The 10,503-nt window shown below is 39.4% G+C and overlaps 2 long non-coding RNA genes across 5 annotated transcripts; one reads left to right on the forward strand and one right to left on the reverse strand.

Annotated features, from left to right (window-relative positions):
• Positions 13-1,639, forward strand: LOC104718063. 4 transcript variants are annotated; one of them, XR_756338.1, is made up of 3 exons: positions 13-290; positions 356-588; positions 754-1,639. It is a non-coding gene; the product is annotated as an uncharacterized LOC104718063 (long non-coding RNA). The 4 variants fall into 4 exon arrangements; XR_756340.1 differs by having other exon boundaries at positions 766-1,639; XR_002033724.1 differs by having other exon boundaries at positions 356-412.
• LOC109126966 lies at positions 5,238-6,169 on the reverse strand. Its single transcript, XR_002033676.1, has 3 exons — positions 5,975-6,169; positions 5,597-5,876; positions 5,238-5,308 (listed from the first exon to the last, which is right to left on the reverse strand). It is a non-coding gene; the product is annotated as an uncharacterized LOC109126966 (long non-coding RNA).

Below are 10,503 nucleotides of genomic sequence, written 5' to 3' on the forward strand. Positions count from 1 at the left end.
TAATGAGAGACCATGACTGATTGATTAGATGTTTTTCGTTACTGTTAAACATGTTATGCTTGCCAATATCTGTGGTTCCTCTGCGTTTTGGGAATATTTACTACCTTGTGAGTTGGTTTCTATTTCTTTGCTCTCTTTCTTAGTGTAGCCAGCATGTTCTGTACTATGTTACAGAGTCTTTCGTTATCGTCAGAAAGAAAACCGTTGCTACATTTCCCAAGAATCATATTATCTCTTTCAACCGATGCCTTCGCCTTGTTGGATATATACTTTTGCAAGCTCAGTCACAGGTTTTCACTCGAATCTCTGCCTCTTCATGTTGCCGTTGGTTTGCTAATCTCATATTTTGTCTTAGGTCGGTGAAAGTTATGCATATGCTAGGCATGGGTTTATAGGGTATCAGTTATAACAGGTAATCTTAGTACATCAAAGGTTCAGTAGTAACTTAGAATGTTTAAGGTTGCAGGAGATGCGTGTGAAATTGGACCCACCCTGCAGTATGTAAGAGGCTGTCCTCTACGATCGTGGAGCAAACTGGGTGGGAGATATTATTTTTTTAAATAGCTATAATTGAAGCTTGAATGAAAGGTCCAAGATTGTTTTTTTCTTGAGTAGCTTTTTCACCTTCTAATTATTCCTCTACTTTTTTAATTTTTTTTTTGTGAAATGTAGAAGATGGGTATGAATGTGATTGATTGACTGTGACATCATAAACTTGCTAAATTATCGCTGACAGAATTTGTTATGTGTCAGCTGTTTCTGCAGCAATTCCTGCAGGAAACTCTGTTGATTAGACTGAGAAAACAGAGCCAAAGCTTAGATGGCAAGGAGGTGTAAAGTCCCGATCTGAAAATTCAGTTGACATGACTCTCTCACGGTAACAATCTCTTTTTCTAAGATTTAACCACCATATTGCTTCTTTGATTGGGTTCTTGATGCTATCCAAATAAACCCGATACCAGAACCAACCGGGTTATGAGTTTGGAGTGAGAGTATGAATGTGTTATGAATTATGGGATTGGTATGTGTTGTTTACCTTGGATTGGTTCCTGTCATCATTTATGAGAGGGTGTGTAATGAATTATGGGATTGGTATGTGTTGTTTTCTTTGGTGTTATGTATGCTGCAAAAGTAGAGGCACACAAAGTAGGATGGTACATCAAGAACAATGCCCACCATTGGAAAACTTTGATTAATGAGTTCACATGGTTCTCTCCTGTAGATAAAACAAGGACATACCTTGTTTCAACCTTAATGATCACTCTTAGTTTTTTTGTGGCTACCAAACAAAACCTCTTTTAATATTTCAGTGTCTCCTCATCAGACCCTACCACCATTTTGAGCACGCGGCGTAGTAGTTTTTTGACCAACAAAAAGGGAACTGGAACAGCCCCAGTTTTATGATTAGCAAAAGAGAGTGTGATTAGCAAACTGATAAATCAAACACTGTAAAAGATAAAGGAGTGATATTTGAGTTGAGAGGTGGTGATGGAACATTGTAGCAGTGAATCTCCTTTTACATCTGAGAGTGGCAGAGGGTTGAAAGGGGTCTGGTCTGGTCATCTCTTTGTTACCATATTTGAGGTGAATTATTGTTGTACTAGAGTTTCTTATTTCTGCCCTAAATTTTGCAAGTCAAGCACTCCCCCTGTGACTGTGACCTAGCTCAGGTAAAAAAGTGGATCTGAAGCTAGAGAGGTCTGATGCTGTTTCTGAGTTCATCATTATCATGTCCTGCACTAACATCCCAAAAAAAGGAAGAGAAATTTGTTTGAAAAGAAATTTTGATTGAGTACTTTTTATTAGAAATTCTGAAAGAGAAGAGGATATTACCAACAACACACACTCATACACCTATAAGAAATAACTTTCTTCTTATGTTTCTTTTGGGGCTTTGTTTCATATTCTTTTGTGAAAGTTGAATTTTTTTTACTTCTAATTTGTGACATTATAATTGCAGGTTAGGAGGAGGTTTAACAGCAGGAATTGGATTCAAATATTGGTATTTTTGGTATTAAAAAAAAACTGAAATTTCTTTTTTTTTGGGGGTTCATTGTGGGTTGTCCTCCACTTTCTAGTTTTCTATGGCACTCGTGTTCTCATAAACTGTGTATATTTGTTAAATAATAAGAAAATATAGAGATAAAACTTATAAAGGACCACTGAGAGAGAGATTGGATTTTACAATATAGCAAAGGGAACCTGAAGCACAGAAAAAGAAAAAGGTCAGATGTGATGACAGACATATATTACACTTCTCTTTTAACTTTAATCTATGTTTCATATCTTTACCAAATTATTCATTTTATAACAGAAGAAAAAAAAATGGATGCAATCTTGACCGGATAAAAACTACAATTACACCAAATTCTCTTCTAACAATCTTTTCATCTATAATTAGTTGTGACTTGTGAATGAAGATGAATCTTACAACAAGAGAGTGGTTGATTATTTGGGGAATTGGAAAATGTAGTAATTCAATTTTGGGATCCAAAAGCATATTCTTCAATTGTATATAGTTTCATACATAATTGAATATTTGGAAAATGTAACGTATTTCTTAAGAAAAGTGCTCTGGAGAACTTTTAAAGGGTTATTGTTTTTTTAAATGTTAAACCATTATTTGTAAGAAAATTGGAAACTACAAAACAGTATCTTTATTCATTGCTCAGTTTTATTTCCTTCTTCAAAGCCACGCAAGTGGCACAAATCCGTACATAAACATTTAATATGAGAATCTTTTTTTCTCTCCTAACATTTTACATAGTAAAAATAAATAAAAAACTGTGTATACTATTCTTGATTTGGATTAATGCTGGAAAAAAATTAATAATAAAGACTGTGTATATACTATTCTTGATTTTTGTTATATCCTTCAACAATATCGAGAAGGCAATCTTTTTATTTAGAGGTAAACACCATTTTCACTAGTTTGGTAGTCGTCAAAAAAATCTACGACCATCTTCTGAAAGTCCAACAATAGTTCACAAAATGCTTCCAACTCGGAAAATGAAATATGAATGAAGAAGTGTATTATATTATACACTCCAAACCACATATATATAGTAAGAGAAAAATGGAATTGCAAATAAAAATATAAGAGCTGATTGGGATATAAGTATATAACCATCTTACATCCACATGTGACAAACTAAATATATTTCTTTAATTTTGTTATGTTTTTTTTTTTTTGATATAAGCTAATACTATACTACTTATTTATTTTATAAAATAAACATATCACAACGGGTCGGTTACAATAATAAATGGTGCAATCAAGCAAAAGTTAGAATGTTCTATCGGTTAGACTCACTTGCACTAACTATTTAATCTAAAGTTGGTTAATAAAAAAGGCAAAAGTCTAGCTACAACCATAATCAATTAACTCTATAACAAAGGAGAGAACACACAATCGAAAACGGCAGTTAGCTATTTTGGTTATCAAGAAAAATTCCAAGTTGAATGTTTTAGTAGTTAGTTTGATAGACTCAAAGTTTCTATGTTAACTATATACACGATTAAAGTTATAAAGCTGTAAGATATTGAAAAACATGTAGATGCAGATGGAGTCGTCCTTTATCAGGTGTAAATTGAGTTATTATCTCAATAACGTTTTGAATATATGAATATATCTGTCTGTGTAGTCGATATATACTAAACTTAGTACTACACTTAATTCAATATAAATAGCAAAAGACTGATAATTTTTTTTTTCTTTTTTGTTTTATCTTGATAATTCTCAAATGTAATTGTACATAATGCTGTTATACATATGTACGTAATACAGATATAAAATTTAAAAACGAACGTAAAGAACTTGTGAATGAAAAGTTAAGCAAAATATCACGTTAAGCCTTTGCGAGTTGTTAAAAGAAAAGAAAAACAGAAATGATCCCAGCTGCTTCGTATCTTCTTAACTATCTTACTATTTTAAGATATATACATTCTCAAGTTTATAATTTATGAGATTATTATAATACATCTTGGAAGTTGTAACACTGACGAGAATACGATAGTAGAACTCATAAAGTGATTACAAAAGAATGAATAATAATTCATTGCAAAAATAAGCTATTCACAGCTTGGTGGTTATATATTGAACTTGTATTTTTTTAATAAATATAACCGAGTGGGGGTGGATGAGTGTGTAATGTTGAGTACTTATGAAACATGGATTTGATATGCAAGCTTTCTTTGTGTATTCCATTTTCTTCTCTTCTTGACCCACGTTTTTTGCTTATTATTTATCTCAATAATCTCTTTCCTCCCATTGTAATTTTCTTGTAAAATTTTCACATTTTAATTAATAATTACGCTTCATTGGATTCCTTTATTTTAATTTTCAAATTCAAGATCTATGACACTTTAGTCATTCGATGTCTTGCTTTGGACGTCATTTACATCATACAAGATATTTCATGCAATTATTATATTAGCTTAGGTTTTACACACACCAAAAAATTTCTAGTGTGTGGCAGAATCCAAGGGCCAAAAACGGTTTCAGGCACTCTTCTCCATGCAACTTTAAAACTGCATGGAGTTTTAAAAAAATCGGATTTCACCTACCAGACCTAATTAAAAAAGGCAATATCCAATGGATCTTTCGATACACAAGAAATACCCAGCGGTCCCTGCCTTCCCTCCAGTCTGAAAGTCCCGTTTTCCTTCCCCCCAATCTATGCTCCGACGAACCACTACTCCTGCCAGACTGATACTCCCCCAAGCGCTGGTATGGTTCATCGTACTCCCTCTTAGTTTTTGTATTTGTAACCCTGTATACTATTTGTAACCCTGTTCAACTCTTCGAAAAATCTCACCCCTGAGTGAGTAACCTTTAAACCCTAACCTGTTTAAATTTGTCTTGATCTTATCCCCCTGTAAGCCATGAATAACAAAATCCCTCAGTACCTAAAAGGCAAATCTGTTGCTAGTGGCTATTCCCCTCCACCCTGTAAAAGAATCAGAGCCCCACAGCTAGACACGAGTAGCCTCATTGAAGATAATGCTCTTACCCTCATAGGAAGACTGACAAACCCCTCGGTTCAAAGACTTTGGTCTCTCTTTCCTTTTCTCTCGAACCGTTGGAACCTGAAAGGTAAAGCTATAGGGTCAGATCTTGGAAAAGGTTGTTTTCAGTTCAGATTTGACTTTGAAGAAGATCTACAAAAGGTACTGGATAACAGACCCTATCACTTTGACCAGTGGATGGTCATTCTCCAAAAGTGGGAACCAATCATCTCCGAGACTTTTCCTTCTATGATTCCCTTCTGGGTGGAGATCCAAGGTCTCCCTAAACATTTCTGGCATCCTGCGATGGTAACCACTATTGGTGAGGAACTTGGCGAAATCCAAGAAATAGAAATAACCAACATGACAGCCAGGATGAAGGTCCTCATTGACGGTCTACAACCACTAGTCAAAGAAACCATCATTGAGTTCCCGGAAGGGGGTGAAGCAAGAATCCAACTATCGTACAAAAACCTCAAATCCCACTGTTTATATTGCAACCGTTTAACACACGAAAAGAAAAATTGTCCTGGCTATATCGCAGAAAAGGAAAGACAAGAAAGGAGCTTAACAGCTCCAGTTGCGATACCTGAAGTGCGAAGAAACTATTATACACCGAGTGATAATTTCCGTGCTCCCTCTACAAAGGAGAACATATCTGAGAATCGTGGTTTCTCGAGTGCTGCCCCCTCTGACCACAGAAAAACACTCAGCCCGACGAGAAGTAGGAGATCCTCCCAAACATCTCCTAGTGACTACCATTATGGTCACAGGAAACAGGGTGAAAGCTATTCCAGACGATCCTTCTCTTCAAAAGACCATGCTATGGGAAGCAGGAACCCGAGAGAAAGGATACCATCAAACTCTACCTACTCTTCAAGAGACAGATATGCCAGAGTCAATGGAAACCGCCCAAAGGATAACTATCAATGGAGAGAGGTTTCTACACCTAGAAATAATCACATACCTGAGGCGTCTGAGAACTCAAGAACACGACGACCACCCTTGGAAAGAACCATGTCAACCACTGAAGTCACACCACCACCCCCTCCTCCAATCCCTACTACAGATGAGGTCCTGGGCGAGCTTAGAGACGTAACAGTGCAGTATATTAGCTGTGCAGATCCAGTAGAGAGTGCAGCCAGGAAATGTAGAGTGATCCAAGGGGAAGCTAGGGGTCTAACGGCTGAAACAGCCTCAAAAATCATCGAAGCAGCTCAGCTGGCTAATCATCTCACTCTGGACCCCCCCACCTCAAACCAAGAAACCCCACTGGAACTGGAAAAAGATTTGCCTCCCCACCCTTCGCTGAAGGCTCCGGAGGCTAACTCTGGGAAAAAGAGAAGAGGTCGACCTCCCCTGCATAAACCACAGAACAAAAGCCCTTTACGTCTCTCAGGTGCGAAGTCCAGTAAACGAAACAAATGTAATATACAGAACTCACCAAAACGAAGAGGGACAAAATCTTCAGCAAAGGAGACAACCTTCCCTAAGGCTCTTAGTGACTTACCCTCATCAAGCAATGCTGCACCAAAAGGGACCCTAATTCCAGCTATGGTCAGGAAAAGGGTGGATTTTCACAATCCACCTGCTCCTCTTCCTTAAAGATCTTTAGCTGGAACTGCTGTGGGTTGGGGAACCCCATAACAGTCCAGCGCTTAAAGGAGATGTCCTCCAACATCTCCCCTGAAGTCCTGTTCCTCATGGAAACAAAGAACCCTGATGAGATAGTGATCAAGTCACTAAAGAGTCTGAATTATCCGAATCATTACCTGGTATCCCCCCATAGCCCTGGTGGAGGTGGTCTAACGTTACTCTGGAAGAAGGAAGTAGAACTTTCAATCATCTCAAGCTGCCAAAACTTCATTGATACACAAATCAAAGCAGAAGGAAAAACTTTCTTCGCTACCTTCCTGTATGGAGAACCTGAAAGGACAAAAAGGAAGATGATATGGGAAAAACTAACGGAGATTGGTATAAGCAGAGAAGAACCTTGGTATCTGACTGGAGATTTTAATGATATTATTGATACCTTAGAAAAGCAAGGAGGCCTAACTAGACACGAAGGAACTTTCACTGATATCAGAAGTTTCATGTCAACTTGCGACTTATTCGACCTTCGACACTCTGGTAACTTTCTGTCCTGGAGAGGCAAAAGAAATGATCATTTGGTACACTATCGTTTGGATAGGGCAATGTCCAACAGTTTATGGGCAGAAACGTACCCCTTTAGCCGATGTGAGTATATGAAGTTTGAAGGTTCAGATCACAAGCCCCTCCTCACTCATTTGGATCTCTCAAAGAAAAAGAAGAAGGGTATTTTTAGATACGATAGACGCCTTAAAGAGAATGAGGAAGTAACATCAATAGTTAAAAGAGCTTGGACCTTTGATGAGAGTGAGGATGTGGAGGAAAGGATCACCCGGTGTCGTGGGGAGATCATTGCTTGGACAAGAGCAAAACACCTAAGCAGTAAAGAGCAAATAGAACAACTCAAACATCAGCTCGACGAAGCAATGACAAGTCAGAACCATGATCAAACAGTCATATCTTCCATAAACAACAAGCTGTTGAAAGCCTACAAGGAGGAAGAAGATTTCTGGAGACAGCGAAGTCGACAACTCTGGCTGGCCCTGGGAGATAAAAACACGGGTTATTTTCACGCCATCACAAGAGGACGAACAGTCCAAAACAAATTTTCTGTAATTGAGGATCCAGAGGGCAAACCCATTTATGAAGAAGAAGGCATCCTCAAGGTCATCTCTGAGTATTTCTCGGAGCTATTTTCTTCCCAATAGAGGGAACGTTTGGAGTTAATTAAGGAAGCAATCGTTCCCTGCATCACAGATGAGATTAATCAGAAACTGATAGCAACTCCTTCTCCTGAGGAGATTATGAAAGCATGTTTCTCCATTCACGCAGATAAGGCACCGGGCCCCGATGGCTTCTCAGCTAGTTTCTTTCAGTCAAATTGGGAAACAGTGGGTCCGAATATATTTATTGAAGTACAAGCTTTCTTCTCCTCAGCCAACCTGCACCAAAGCATCAATGCAACACATGTGCGATTGATACCAAAAATCCAGAGTCCCCAAAAAATGGTTGATTACAGACCTATTGCGCTGTGTACTGTGTTTTACAAGATCATTTCCAAGCTTCTTTCTCGACGCCTCCAACCTGTTCTTCAAGAAGTAGTTTCCGAGAATCAATCAGCCTTCGTCCCCAAGAGAGCAATCACTGACAATGTACTCATCACTCACGAAACACTGCATTACCTTAAAACATCAAAAGCCAAGAAATGTTGCTACATGGCGGTTAAAACTGATATGAGTAAAGCATATGACAGAATAGAATGGGACTTTATTAAAGGAGTTTTAGAGAGGATGGGTTTTCATGAAAAGTGGGTACAATGGATAATGCAATGCATCACCACCGTTACTTACTCTTTCCTGCTGAATGGGGCAGCTCAAGGATCGGTGACCCCTCAGAGAGGCATCCGCCAGGGTGACCCTCTGTCTCCGTATATCTTCATACTCTGCAGTGAGGTGCTCTCTGGTCTCTGTACAAGAGCACAGGGTGATGGTAGTCTCCTGGGAATAAGAGTGGCTAAGAATAGCCCTAGAGTGAATCACCTTTTGTTCGCAGATGATACAATGTTCTTCTGCAGATCGGATAGACAGAGCTTTGAAACACTCCTAAACATCCTCAAGAGATATGAAGCTGCATCCGGACAAAAGATAAACAAAATCAAATCAGCAATCACTTTCTCATCCAAAATCGCAGAATTTATAAAGAAGGAGGCTCAACAAATCCTTGGAATCCAGAGAGTAGGAGGGTTGGGAAAATATTTAGGCCTACCTGAGATGTTTGGCAAGAAGAAAAAAGATATGTTTAATCAAATTATCGACAGAATCCGTCAACGCTCACTGAGCTATTCCTCACGGTTTCTTTCCCCAGCAGGAAAAACTGTGATGCTCAAGTCAGTTCTCTCAGCTATGCCTACCTACACGATGTCCTGTTTTCAAATCCCAGTTTCACTGTGTAAGAGAATCCAATCTGCCCTCACTTGCTTTTGGTGGGACTCATCAATAGAGAAAAAGAGCATGTCATGGATTGCGTGGTCAAAAATGACAAACTCTAAAAGAGATGGAGGTCTGGGTTTCCGGGACATTACCAGTTTCAACGTTGCGCTTCTAGCCAAGATAGGCTGGAGAATTCTTAAGAAACCTTCGTGTCTGCTTGCTAGAGTCTTATTGGGAAAATACTGCCCAGACTCCTCATTTCTAGACAGCTCAGTACCTAATTCTGCTTCACACGGATGGCGAGGCATCTGTGCGGGCAGAGATTTACTGAAGACTCAGCTGGGTAAGATAATTGGCTCAGGGACTGATACTATGGTCTGGTCAGACCCATGGATATCTCTCTCCTCACCATTAACACCTATGGGACCACCTACAGAACACACACAGAATTTGAAAGTCTCAGAGCTCATTTGCCCGATCTCCAAAGAGTGGAATTCAGAAAAGATACGCCAAGTATTACCTCTCTATGAGAACGATACGCCCTAGTGTGTTGGGAGCTGAGGATTCCTTGGCCTGGCTTCCCACTAGAGATGGAGAATATAGTGCAAAATCTGGGTACCACGAAGCCTACAAGATGACAAACCATTGTAAACCTGTTAATCAAACCCAAGGCGACTTCAACTGGCAGAAAAACATCTGGAACATTGACTGTCCGCCCAAGATCAAGTTTTTCCTGTGGAAAGTAATGAGGAATGCCATACCGGTGGGTGCAAATCTACAGGCAAGAGGTATAAATCCGACAGCGGTGTGTCCACATTGCCAGGAGGTTGAGTCGTGTCTTCACCTACTTTTCCACTGCCCTTTTGCACAACAAGTTTGGGAGCAAGCACCCTTTAAGACCACGCTGATGACAGAGCAAATCACAGATATCCGAACAGGTATAGAACTTTCGAATAAAGTTACCTGCCTACCGCCTATTGGAATCGGGAAAGGTTCTCTCTTCCCCTGGATTCTATGGACACTATGGACCTGCAGAAACAAGAGGATATTTGATCAGAAACAGGCAACTCCGATGGAGGTCTTAGGTCAAGCTATCGTATCGGCCAAAGAATGGATCTCGGCTCAGAAACCAATCTAAAAGGTGGTTAGCAAATCTACCAGACCAGATCCAACCTTCGATACAAGTACAATAAGGTGTTTTTCGGATGCAGCCTGGCGTGAAGAGTCAAGAGTTGCGGGATTAGGATGGGTTTTCTCCAAACAACTCCCCAGATCCGACATCTCAAGCCGATCAGTGGCTTACAACGTCCACTCACCGTTATTCGCAGAGGCCCTCGCCCTCTTCCAGGCCGTTAAATACGCCATCGATCTTGGATACCAAAACCTTTCTTTTGCTTCAGATTCGCAGCAGCTAATCAAAGCACTCAATTCGGAGCCCTACTCCAAGGAACTCCACGGGATTCTCCATGATATCCTA

This window comes from Camelina sativa, chromosome 10 (genome assembly GCF_000633955.1).
Source record: "Camelina sativa cultivar DH55 chromosome 10, Cs, whole genome shotgun sequence".
Taxonomy (NCBI): Eukaryota; Viridiplantae; Streptophyta; class Magnoliopsida; order Brassicales; family Brassicaceae; genus Camelina; species Camelina sativa.